This window comes from Falco cherrug, chromosome 1, assembly GCF_023634085.1.
Source record: "Falco cherrug isolate bFalChe1 chromosome 1, bFalChe1.pri, whole genome shotgun sequence".
Taxonomy (NCBI): domain Eukaryota; kingdom Metazoa; phylum Chordata; class Aves; order Falconiformes; family Falconidae; genus Falco; species Falco cherrug.
In genome coordinates this window covers 116633334-116645547 of record NC_073697.1, presented here as the reverse complement: position 1 = coordinate 116645547, position 12214 = coordinate 116633334, and the positions used below count along the sequence as shown (strand labels likewise).

The 12214-nt window shown below is 48.0% G+C and overlaps 2 long non-coding RNA genes across 2 annotated transcripts in view; one reads left to right on the top strand and one right to left on the bottom strand.

Moving 5' to 3' along the window:
• Positions 1-12214, bottom strand: part of LOC114017399 (uncharacterized) — a 69260-nt gene that overhangs the window by 31698 nt on the left and 25348 nt on the right. The window lies entirely within an intron of this gene.
• Positions 9108-11979, top strand: LOC114017398 (uncharacterized). Its single transcript, XR_003562449.2, has 3 exons — positions 9108-9263; positions 9716-9814; positions 11451-11979. It is a non-coding gene; the product is annotated as an uncharacterized LOC114017398 (long non-coding RNA).

Sequence of the window (12214 nt, the reverse complement as noted above, 5' to 3'; positions counted from 1 at the left end):
CAAGCTGGAGCATTCCTCCCAGCTGCAAAGCCAACTCCTTTATCTTTGAGTGCACTGACTCCTCTGCTCAGTCCTGCAGTCACTTCACATGCAATTTAGCCGTGCTTTTCCTCCTGACGCAGAGCCCCAAGAGCAATTAAAGACTAACCGGAGCTGACAGATGTTAGTAACATGCAGCCCAGCCGCGGAAACAGCAACGCGGGCAGATGCAGAGGTGCAAAGGGAGAGCCCTGCATCTGTGGGTTCAGAGAGCTGATAAGCTGGAGGGGCCGGAGCAGGGTTCTGCTTCAGGGCTGTGTCCGTGCACTGATGGGAGCTCAGCCCTGTGATCCCTGACCGAAGGGAGCCAGTCCCTGACTCCCCAGGTGGGGAAACCCACCTGTGCGGGGGACCAGTTTAGCCCACCCCTAAGCTCTGGCCCTGCAAACACGGGGTGTGTGTTGGGGGGGGTGGGGGGTGGGGGCTCAGCCAAAAAAGTCACTTGGCTCTGTCCTAGCCAGGGGTTTTGGGGGCTGTTCCCACGGGCAGCACAGGCACGGCCGGCTCGTTATCTCACCCAGACTCACTGCTGCCATGGCTCACCAGCGATGCCAGGCACTGATCTCTCCACCCAGGCAAAGCCAGCAAAGTCAAAAGCTTTGTCTTACATCAGATAGTAGGTTTTAATTAAAAATGCCCAATCCCTGTAGCTAATGAACAGTCTCCGAATTCCATTTTGCATCACTTTGAGCTTGAGATTAATCTGAATGCATAGTTTACACCACAGCTTCTAGCAAGAGCAAGCTTGATTGGTGTAACCATTACTTTTCCCTTCCTACCCATGAGGTTTTCACATGCCAGGAATTAAGTTTGGAGCAAATCCCCAGTGCAAAGAAAGCCCCAAGTTTATCAGTAGCTCCTGCAACTGATTCTATGTCAGTCTCTAGATTTTCTGATTTTCTGTATGCATTAAATATGCAGCAGCTCTTGGGATCCTGTAAATACCACCCAAGAAGAACTGTGCAAAGGCAATAACATTTGGCTCAAACACATTTTTCAACCACCTCCCAGCCATTCCGTGGCCTTTTGATGCCATTAACTACCATGTAGCCCTTCACTCCCCCCCAAGATGTTCATCATTTGGAGCTGGGGGTGTGAGGTGAACCAGGAGGCAGCAATTCTGCACCAGCTGGAAGTGAACGGAGCTGGCAGAGGTGGCTCTCACAGCCACCTGGGCAGCAAAACCCTCTGGGGAGCAAGTCCGTTGAAGGACTTGGAGTAATGCCCTTGTGCTCCTGAGCCAGCCCTCGTGTGACTTCTGTCGTGGGTTTACACCAGCTCTAATTTACTCTGAGCTGGAGGGTGCACTGGGCCACCAAGTTGCCACCAAGCGGGGGTTGCCAGACCCCAGCAGAGAGCAGGGATTCGGAGAGGTGCCAAGAGGCTGGCAAAGAGGCTTTTGAAAGCGCCGAAGCTGTTGAAGTCTCAGCTGCCTTCCTTGTGCAGGCACTTCTGGAAATCACCCATCGGGTTTAATTAGCGTGTGAGCTACATGCCAGTGCTCAGCAAGAGGGCAACCTTCCCCTGGTGTCTCGCAAGATCCCCAAGTAAAACCTCAGCTGGCACAAGAAGTCAGTGCCCTCCGTCAGCAGGATTACGTGCCATCCACCCGTGGGACTGTCATATTCAAGGCGTCGACTCTGACCACGTAAAGAAAGAGGAAACCAGAAGCACCAGGGCAGCGCGGTGCCTCTGGGCTCTGCTTGCATCCAGAACCACAGCTCCAGGATGGATTCACAAAACAGACCCTGGTTTGGCTCCATTCAACCCCAAAGCCGCCCCGTTTAACTGGTCCAGTGCAGCAGGACACCCGATGTCCCGACAGACCGCAATGAACCCTGAAGGCGCAGGGACTAAGCACCACCACATCAGCCAAATGATGGGATTCTCAGCAGCCAGGTCACATAGACAAACAGCTGCTTTGCAATGCAGAAGTGAGAAATGAAGCCCCCCAAAACTGCTGCCCCCTCTCCCAGCAGCAAAGCTCCACTGTGGCAGTGCCGGGGCCAGCGGCTCCCTCCTGCATGGTGGCGAGGGCAATCCCCGTGCAGCCGATGGAGGGGTACACACGCACTGTTATTCCCAGTAATAAGATGCCTGTCAACATATAAACCAATTAGGTGCAGCTTTTGTGTTCATAATAAGGCTGGGCAAAATGCTTTATACGAGCAAGTGCTTTCAAGTGAAAAATAGCTTCTGAAAGAATCTGACAGTTTGCACATGAGGTTTCAGTTTGCTCAGGGTTTGGTGTTTGTGTTTTTGTTTTTGTTTTTTAATTCAAGTAATGAAAATTCTCACATTGTTTCAAACCAAGAAACTGTGTCTCTGTTTTCAACGATCCTTCCCTCACACACATGCACACACTCAGTTGCTGTTAGCTTCAATTCCCTTTTCTTCTTTTCTTTTTTAACCACAGGAAAAAGATGGAAAAAAGGGGAGAAAGGGAATACCATGTCTGAGAGGAAAACACCGCAAACAATTATTTTCTTCATCTTAATCATATGAACTTATTTCGAACTAATGTTGTGTGTGCTTCCAATGTGCTGCCAGGCAAGATCCACGTTTTGGGGTGCAAAGTATTTACCATTATAGTTTCAGTTTTCAAATTACCAGTTAATCACTGGCATCGCAAACTCACCTTTATCTTTAAAAATAAACCCTGAATTCTGGCTTAAATTAGGGATGAGGAGATGCAGGCACCCTTGTACTCTGCCTCTAACTACAGATGCTCCCAGAACTGTTTTTGTCCCAGGTGGAAAAGTTGAAGAACAGCAAATTAGTCCCATATATCATACAACTTTTCAAAGGACAACAGGAACTCCCATTTAGTCTAAATGGAGATGTCAACCAAGTTTTGCACTTGGGGTTCAAGCCCAGAGTGCTACAGTGAGGCTGTGTGATTTGTATTAATACAAACCCAAAGGTGCTCCCTACAATAAGGACCCAGCAGCGCTGGCTCAGCTCCACTCTCCAGGGATGGAAAGGTCCTGGGGAGCGACTTTAGCCCCATTAGAGTTGTGCAGCTGCAAAGGCCAATTGTTATTTGTTACAGATAACATGAGAATTACAAATATTAAAAGTCATTATCATCTCCCTCTAGTGGTTACCGAGCTCCCCGGGCCCTAGGCATGGGATCTACGCTGCGAAAAGGCAGCGGTGCTTTTGGAGAAGAACAGCGAGGGAAAGGAGGAGCTGCAGAGGAAGCAGGGTTTGCACCAAGATGCTCGTACAGAGCCCCGTTTGCACAGCTTGGAGGTTAAGTCCTCACAGAGTTTCAATTTGGCTGGCTAAGCACCGAAACTCTCCTCCTCCCTGAGACGCTGCAGGTGGCCCTAAACCATCATGCAGCATCTCGAAATAACTACAGAGCGTAATTCACTGAAAGCAGAGTATGTCTGAGCCATCTGCGCTGTGTTACAAAGATGTGGGCAGCATCACTTGTGCTGTACCCACAGCATCAGCACTGCCCTGGGCTGTTCCAGGCTGGACAGGTACCTGTGGCTATCTGTGCAATGCAGGATGAGTGAGAAAGAGCAGCAGGGATGGTGTGAAAGATTCTCTTCAGAAAAATGTGTCCTTTTTATCAGCTGGTCAGGGAGCACAGGAGAGTTATTCTGTAATCAAAGGCAAAATCACACATCCTGGCACCTGCAATCCCCTTTCAATAAATTAACAAGTTACAGAGACACATTTACTATAGAAAGCTGTTTTCTTTTAGAGATGGATCAGTTTAAGAAGGGAACTGGCAGCAGTGCCTTGTACCAGGATCCAGCCTCGCACATTCCCTGCAGCCCGTGGAGCAAGGCTAGGCACCCAGCGGTCTCTGCGTGTTTTGCTCCCAGGCCCACCTGTTACAGCTGAAGGGGTTTTGTTCCACCTTCCAGAAAGAAAAACTGGGGGGAGGGAGATATGAAACCTACCCAAATGTTTAAAAGAAAGAAAAACCCTCCCGTCACAAGAAATAGCAAGCCTCGCAACATGTGCAAAAGTGATTTCCAGAAACAAGTGGAATCCAGTTCCCTCTTTACACAACATCAGCGAGGAGATACGATAGCAGCAGTACAGGAAAGCAGGAGGAGACAGGGCACTTGGGATTCATGCTGGATGTTTGGAGCCAGCGAATCTGTGGGTGGAAAGTACTCATCACCCTACAGCTCTTGCTTGCAAAGCAGCCCAGTACCTGCAGCCTTTCCCTCCCATGGCAGGAGGAGCCTGACAAGCATCATTCTGGCTACAGATTTGGAGTATCCCTCTATGCAGGACCAGCAAGGCACAATCAGAGATAACAACTCTAGCTCAGGCTCATCTCAGCAAGATTTTTTGATTTTTCATGAGGAAAGAGCAAGTGGAGGAAAGGGGCCAAGGGGCTGAAAGCAACATGTAGCTATGGATGTGAACAAATAGATTTCAATTACAAAAAAAAAAAAAGGATCAGTAAAGGTCTGTACAGCATGAATGATCTGTGGAATTCCCAAGGGGTGCTTTGAAATCTAAAGTGTTATATTTTGAAATGGACACAGACCTTGGCGGGAAGTGGGGGAGCAGACAGTAATGGTTTAATAGACTGTGGAATGGCTATAAAAAAAAAAAAAAGAGAGGGGGAAAAAAGAAAAAGCAGATGGCAGCCCCTTCGCAGGAGCCATAAAATTTCATGGTGTATTTTCTATCCATGGCTTCACTGTAATTCAAGCCTTGGGGGCCAGCTTTCTCTGGCAGTGGTTACTGAGGGGCCTTGGAGGGCAGCAGTAACAAAGGGTGGACACTTCTTGGGGCTGCTGACCAAATGCTCCCTCTTGAGCTGGAACAGGAAATAAAAAGCAAATCATTTCAGAGAAACACCTAGGGGACTTCCCAAACACAGCCCCAGAGCAGCAGGTCAGAACCCCAGGAATGGAATCAGGAAAACCTAAAAAGGTCCTAGGGAATAGAAATGGAGAAGGTGGCTCTTTGCATCTGCAGCCAGAAAACAAAGCTCAAAGGAGGCCTACCATCCCTCAACGCAGCCCTCATCTTGCTTGAAAAAAACATTTTAATTTCCACAGCCGTGTCCTGCCTGGGCCGCTGGGCTCTTGGAAAGGACACACGGTCAGACCAGGACTGTCTCTATCTTACAGGCAAACCTCTTAAACCTGCACCTTTTGCTAGTAACTGTGCTTAAACACTGCCCCTTGCTCCAGGCACCTGTCTCTAAATTTGATCTCAACAAGCTCCAACTCAAGACTGCATCTAGAATTGACTTTGGTTTATTACCATGTAAGATTTGAACTAAGATCCCAGATACACATGCGAATCAAAACAGACTGTAAAGGCTAACATGTACATATTTCGGTTCCGTCTGCAGTTATTAGCAGCATCCTGCTCTTCAGGAACAGAGTTTGGGCCAGCTCTGGTGGTGTTTCATGTTTTCAGTCTGTCTGTTATGAAAGTCCACCCTCCATACCATCAGATTTTTGTTTGACACCATGTAACACAGCACTATGTAACCGTTGGTACTGTTAACCTGGCCCTGCATCACTCACTCATCCTCTCTTGCAGGTACAGGAGGGCATCACCAAACGCAGAAATGCAACACACCTTCCGCTCTTTCATCCTCTCCCATCCAGCGCATGGTCATTTGGGATGTGAATACAACACAGGAGACTAAATGTTAATTTGTCCACAACATATAAATAAAAAAGCGCAATTACTATGCTGGAAGAAAAAAGGGGAGGAATTCTTTTCATTTGATGTATCTTGCAAATATATTTTGACACAGGAGTTCAAAGATTAAGCATTCCACATCCATTAGAGATAAAAAGCAATAATTAGAAATGAATGCAGTGAAAACTCAACTTTTCTTCCACCTGTTTCCCACTGGAACAATTGCTGTGTGGAGCATAAGAAGAGAAAAGAAGCGGAGGGGGGTGGAAAGCCTTATGAAGCCCTGTGCTTCAGTTCCATTTATTCTAATTATGCCAAGATTTGCCTCTAATATGTTTGCAAAACTCTTTGCTTCCAAATGATATCAAAACCACTTGGAAGATGAGAATTATTTTCTCAAGTATTAATGGTTGTTTTTTTTTTAAAAAAAGCTTCATTTTAAAACTCACCAATGCAAACAGTACTCAGAAACACTTCTAGGATCTTCATACAGATGCTTAGACTCTTTGGTGAAATGCATATATGTAGGCTTAAATTTTTATTTCTTTTTTTTGTAAATAATATAAAGCTTATAGTTAATGACAGTCAGACTCAGGGGCTGTGAGTGGCCAGTGTTACACAAACCCAGGGCAGCAAAAAGGAGGAGTTAAGATCTGAGAGCTGGAGATGCTGGCAGCAGCTGGGTGCACGCTCAGCACTGGGCATGGGTGCACCCGAAGCACCTGCAGGATCCAAGCCTCCTCAAAGCAGACCTCAAAAATTCAGTGTATTACAGGTGTTATGCAAGGTTGTATATAGCAGCAGAGGGAACGTGCAAAGGATACCAAGGCTAAGAGCACAGAAATGCACTGGTGGGTGTGTGTGCACCTGAACACCAGTTTCTCTTGACGAGCAGCTGGCCAGCCCAGTGCTTCATCCCGGAGTGGTAGGGATGCCTCACTGCCCCCCGTGCCACAGTTGCCTGCCACCCATACAATATCATGCTGCAAGACCTTCTACATGGGGGCTGAGTTTTGCTATTGCTCCTCATGCCTTTTGTTGAGGTGGGAATGAAAAGGACGGAAAGCTGGTAATTTTGGTGATAACACAGCTGGGAGGGGGGAGAGAGACTATGAGCCCCCTGCCTGCGTGAGGAATTAAAGCAGCTGGAGATGCGGTGAGTAAAGGAACCTCGTGCTCTCCATTAGGAGGCCAACTTTTCAAAGTCCTCAGAAGCTAAAATTGGGCAGCAGGAAAAAAAACACCTTTTCTTTTCATTTTGCTGGTGACACAGGATGAAATGACCCATTTTCTCACTGAGGCAGGGAGCAGGAAGAAGGGGGAGAAGTGGAAGAGGGTTTCCCCCTCCCCGTGCATCACTGAGATCCCTTTATTGCTGAAAAACTGAAACCCAGAGATGCCATTGCTCAGCAAATTACTTATTTCAGCTCTTTCTTTGGAAAGATCTCACAGGTGCACATCATTCGCAGGGCACCAAAGGTCTATTTTTACCATCTCTGGGCTATCAGGATCCATAAGAAAGGGACAAGCAGGATTCCCACTGCTGGGAGCCAGCACCATCCCACCCCGCCATCGTTTTGGAGTTGTTTCTGCCTGTGTGTGCAAGCCAGTGGCACCGTTCTCCACTAATGAGCAATTCCTCAGGAAGGTTAAAGAAAAGTCAAGGTTTTCTTTAAGGGGTTGGGCCACTTAATTGGTCTATTCTGACAAATGCAATAATATTTGCGGAAAGGCTGGGCAGATAAAGAAAAAAGTAAACAAGGTCAGCGGTGTCTGTGTGAAACAAACCCGTGAAGATGTGGCTGGAGAAGGGCTGCTGCCACCAGAAAGGGGAGGTTTCACCTCATCCCACCTCGCTGGAGTCTGCATCGCTGCCTTAGGGATGAGCAGACTCGTGTTGAATTAATGCAAAATCTCCGGACACTCGGGGGCACAGCCTGGATGGGTACTACTTGACCAGCACCGCCAACAATGCCCCAGCACGCCTAGGCTGGGAAAGATGAGGCCAGTCTGCGCAACTCCATTTGGATGGGCAGGAGTGGAAATGAGCTAAGAGAATATGTGTTTCCTCTAAACTTAGATTTGATAACATAAACCCATAAAAAGCACTGAAAGTATGTCCAGGAAAAGGAAGAAAGCAAAGCCGCCCCCCCCCCCCCCGCCCCCGCCCAAGTTTTTTGTTTTATTTTTTTCAGTTTTGTGCACTCCACCCTGTTTCATTTATTTCCTACTTCACCTTCTTTAAGAATGGAAATTTCCCACCAAAAGGTGTAGAACACTCCAGCTATTATTAGACATTTTCAGTAAAATATAAGGAAGTACAAAACCCAACAACAGACCAGAGGGCACCATCCCGTCTCCATCTTCAGCAGTTTTTGCCCTGTTGTCATCAGCATTTCAGAGCCACCTCAGCTCTTGCTGGGAGGCTCCTCCCTGGTAACACCCTGAGTGCCCGGCAGTCCGCAGGATGCTCCTCTGACACCAGGCACCCGGGCAGATGAAACGTGAAACATTCGAAACAGACCAAAGGAAGCATTTCTAATGTGAGTAATTATCCTGTGGCACTTCCTGCCATGCGATACAAGAGAAGCAAATAATGCAGGATAATTCCTCAAAGACTCAGTTACTGAGTTGAATAACAGCATCAGCTGCAGTTGCGCTGCCTAGGTCTGGTATTATGAAGGCTCCTGGTCCTTGTGCTTCAAACTAATCCCCTGCTGGGATTAGAAAAGCAAACAATATCTCAGTATCCGTGACACTCACAACTTCAGGTAATAAGGAAGGCTCAGCCGTTGCTTCTGGAGGCTGGCTTGTGAAGGAGATAAAGCATTAGTTTTACTTGCATCTTTTCCCATGGACCGGTTTGGTTCACCCATACTGTTTTCCCTACAGTGTAGAGGAAGCCTTGAAGCTTTTCTCTAGTGGGGATGCCTCTCTTTTGCTTAAAGCCGACTGCTTTAAAAATACAAAACACCTTAAAAGTGTAAGGAGCTTGCATTTTTCCAAACAAGCCAACACCTCCGGCTGCAGGGAGAGTCCAATTCACACTTGTCATCTGCCAGCACCTCCCAGGCACATTCAGGTGGCTTCACATCACGGCTTTCTGGGTGCGGAACTCCCCTGTCCCAGCCCACAGCACGGAGCACGTTTTCCCAGAGCCAGCCCTCCCCGCTGGCCGGTGTGATGCGCAGTGATGCCGAGCTTGGAGGAGCCGCAGGTGTCACGCTCAGGTGGGCACATACGCTCCTCCCCGGAACAGGTGCCGGGGCCGCTGCTTTGCAGTGTCATTAAGAAGCAGCTATTTCATGTCCTTACACAGGAACGCCGATGCTGCTACATGAGTAAACTATGAAGTTACACATTAGGTCGTAACTTTTCAGGACTTATTAGGAACAAAGTGCCTTTGTGAACATGCGGGTTACTGAATAACCTCCTCCGTCCCCATAAAAAGCAGCAGCCGGGATCAAGCTTTTTTTCTTTTTAAACAAGATCTGGTTTATATGCAAGTCAGGATCTTGAGGCTCCTTTTTGTGTCTCCACAGCTTGCTTGCCTTGCTCTCAGCCATCCTCAGAGCGGAGTTCCAGTAGGACTGAGCCCTAAAACAGCTTTTGGGTCCCAAGGCAAAGGGGTCTGAGATCTTGCTGTGTAGGGCAGGAGCAATAGTATCCCTGAAACACCCAAGCCCACCCATCCATGGGTGCATTACATATGCTCCATGCTGCCCTGGGGGGCTAATGAGACAAGAAGCCAGGATTTTTTTGGGGGAAAAAAAATCAGAGCCACCCTGTGAGGAGGGAGGGAGGGAAGAAGAAAATACCACCCACGTGTACATGTAGGTATGCTGCAGCTCATCTACTGGCATGAGATATCCTCGTTAACAACCTCGAGGTCAAAACTTGACCTTCTTCCAGTTCACGGTGGTTGGACGGATTCAATGATATGGGTGATACTGGGGTACCCTGCAGTTTGTTGACTGGGCCAGCAGCAAGGTGGGAGGGTGTACATAACCTCTGAGACCTTCCCTGCCCTCTGCAGCCACCGAGTACATCACTGTTTGGGGACTTGACGTGACGATTTATCACAGTAACATTTCTCAATCACCTGCGAACCCACTGGAGAGGAGCCAGAACTGCTGTAAGTACCAGACTCTGGACCCTGCCCAGCAGGCCTTCGCCGAGCACATCTGAACGCTCAGAGGCTGCTCGTTTTCCTGCTGCTTTCCCATCTGCTGTCTCCTCTGGGCTACCTCGTACTCAGCTTTCTCCATCTCTGCCATAGCCATATTTTTTTATGGATTAGGCATACTGGAGGCAGTGGTGTGCACGGAGCACTGAACCCCTCCGCCCCATCGCTGACTGTTGCTCATTTCTGTACATTTTCTGTAGCACTTTCTAGCGCTGACTCAGTCTGTGCCTTAAAGCCAAAGTGGGATGGGGAGACCTGGAATGGGTGGGAGCTACCTGGGCTGGAGTTATGTCTCCCTGAAACAGGTGGTCAGCGATACTGAAATGACCCACAGCTCCCTGCTCGTGTGCTGGACTGAACTGTTACCACCTTCTGCCAACAAGCCCCCCCTTCACACGGAGCCAGCTGGGTCCTCTTGCCCTTCTGCTGAGCTCTCCTGCTTTTCTCCTGGAAGCCTCCCCTGTGCAGAGCTCTGGGAACTCAAAAGCAACAGCTCTGTTCTTTTTGACCCTGGTTTCCTCTTCTGAGCAGAAGAAAGCAAATCTCTTATAGCCAGACATCCCAGACTTTGCACTTGTAGGAACATGAATGTTTCTGTAACTCCAGTTATGTTAGTTGCATTTAAACCGACTGGCATTTCCCACTGTCTGCAACGGGGACTGCGCTGGGTAACACCAGGCTGCAAGACCCAGAGGCGTTTCTGCCATCAAAGGCTCCCCCAAAATCACAGCAGAGGAAGCAGCAAAGTCAGCCCATGAGCACACACGTCTCCATTTCCAAACTAGCACCCTCACCTGTGGATAACGCACTTAAAAGCACATCTATAAACAAACTTGGGCCTAATACAAACCCAATTAGAACACACTGGCAAATTATTCAAGGAGGTTGGCAGACACATACTTCACTTCAGGTGTCAGCCACAGGAGAGTGTTGTGGGTTTTGCATTACAGGGGACGCATTGTGACTTGGAGTTATACTGCACTTAGCCCGTAAGTGAAACAATAACAGCTTGGTCTATGGAGATAACGCCCCAGATCAGGTCCCTACAATAAATTAGTGAAACATTCCACTCTCCAGCACTGCAGTCTCACACCTCTAAATATCAACACAAACTCCAAGGGCTTGATGGAAAAAATGGTGTTAAGTCTCATGGCGTTTGAGGAATTTCCCAATATGCACTAAATTAACTTTCTGGCTGCACTAAACAGAGTGGTAGAAAACAGCCCCATCTGAGACAGATGCAAGGTGAGAGATCCAAGCAGCTGTTTTGCACATGAAATCAGATTGAGATTAACACTTAACCTTGGAGTTCTCGCTCTGAGGGCAAAATATAGCTGCAGGGACCCCTCTGTTTAAAAACACCATGAGTTTCTTCAGTGGACAAGGGTGAATTGGGAATTTGGGATCTCCAGGCCGCGAAAAATCAAAGAATAAAAATCTCCCTCCAACAGCAAACCCATTGGTTTACAGTCATCCCTATTGTTTCCTCTAACTTGGCATTTTAAGGATTTTGCCCAGATCATGAAAGTCTAGTTCATCGGATTCAACTGGAGAAAACCACTCACTGCTGCATTTCACTGTGCAGGCACCGACATGATTAAGGACAGAAGTGAAGTTCTGTACAAGGGAGGAAGGTTTCTTAGTGGGGCAAACAGCTGGAAGGAAACAGGAAGGTTCTCACGGACACAGCCTAGCAAAGACTTGTGCACTGGAGAGATCAACCAGGTTTGTTTGTTTGTTTGTTTTTTTTTTGCATTTGGTGGTAATTACATAAATTCAAAATCCTGGAGGAGAGGAGGAACAGTCCAGGTGCTGACCAGCCTGAACAAAATTGATGCTGGCCTCTCTTTTCCCCCTTCCCAGGCTAAACGCGAGCCTGAGCACTCCAGCAGACAGCCGGTGCATCCCCCGTGGCCCAGCAGCACATCCCGGAGGATTCAGCTCATTTAGGCCACTCAGCAGATAACACGAGCTTGTTTTTGGAAAGGCAAAGCAATCTGTCCATAAGGATTTCTCATGCTTCACATACCAGCCCTGGCCAGGGAAATACAACATTAACTACATCAAAAGAAATTGTTGAATGAATAAATTATAGAAGCATTCAGGGTACCTATCTGGGGTATTATTTTCCACACTGGTGCCGAGTAGGTTAAAGGAGCATGTTTTGCTGTTATTGCATTCCCGGCTCTGTTTGCGAGGACTCAGCATTGCTGTGAAAGTGAGACTATGGACACGAGCTCCCTGCCGGCACAGCAGGACCAGACGCAGATTTTGCTAATGTCACCTCGCCTCTAGGCGTTACCCTTCAGAGAAAGACAACACAAATGTTGATCTTACGCAGCACCAGAG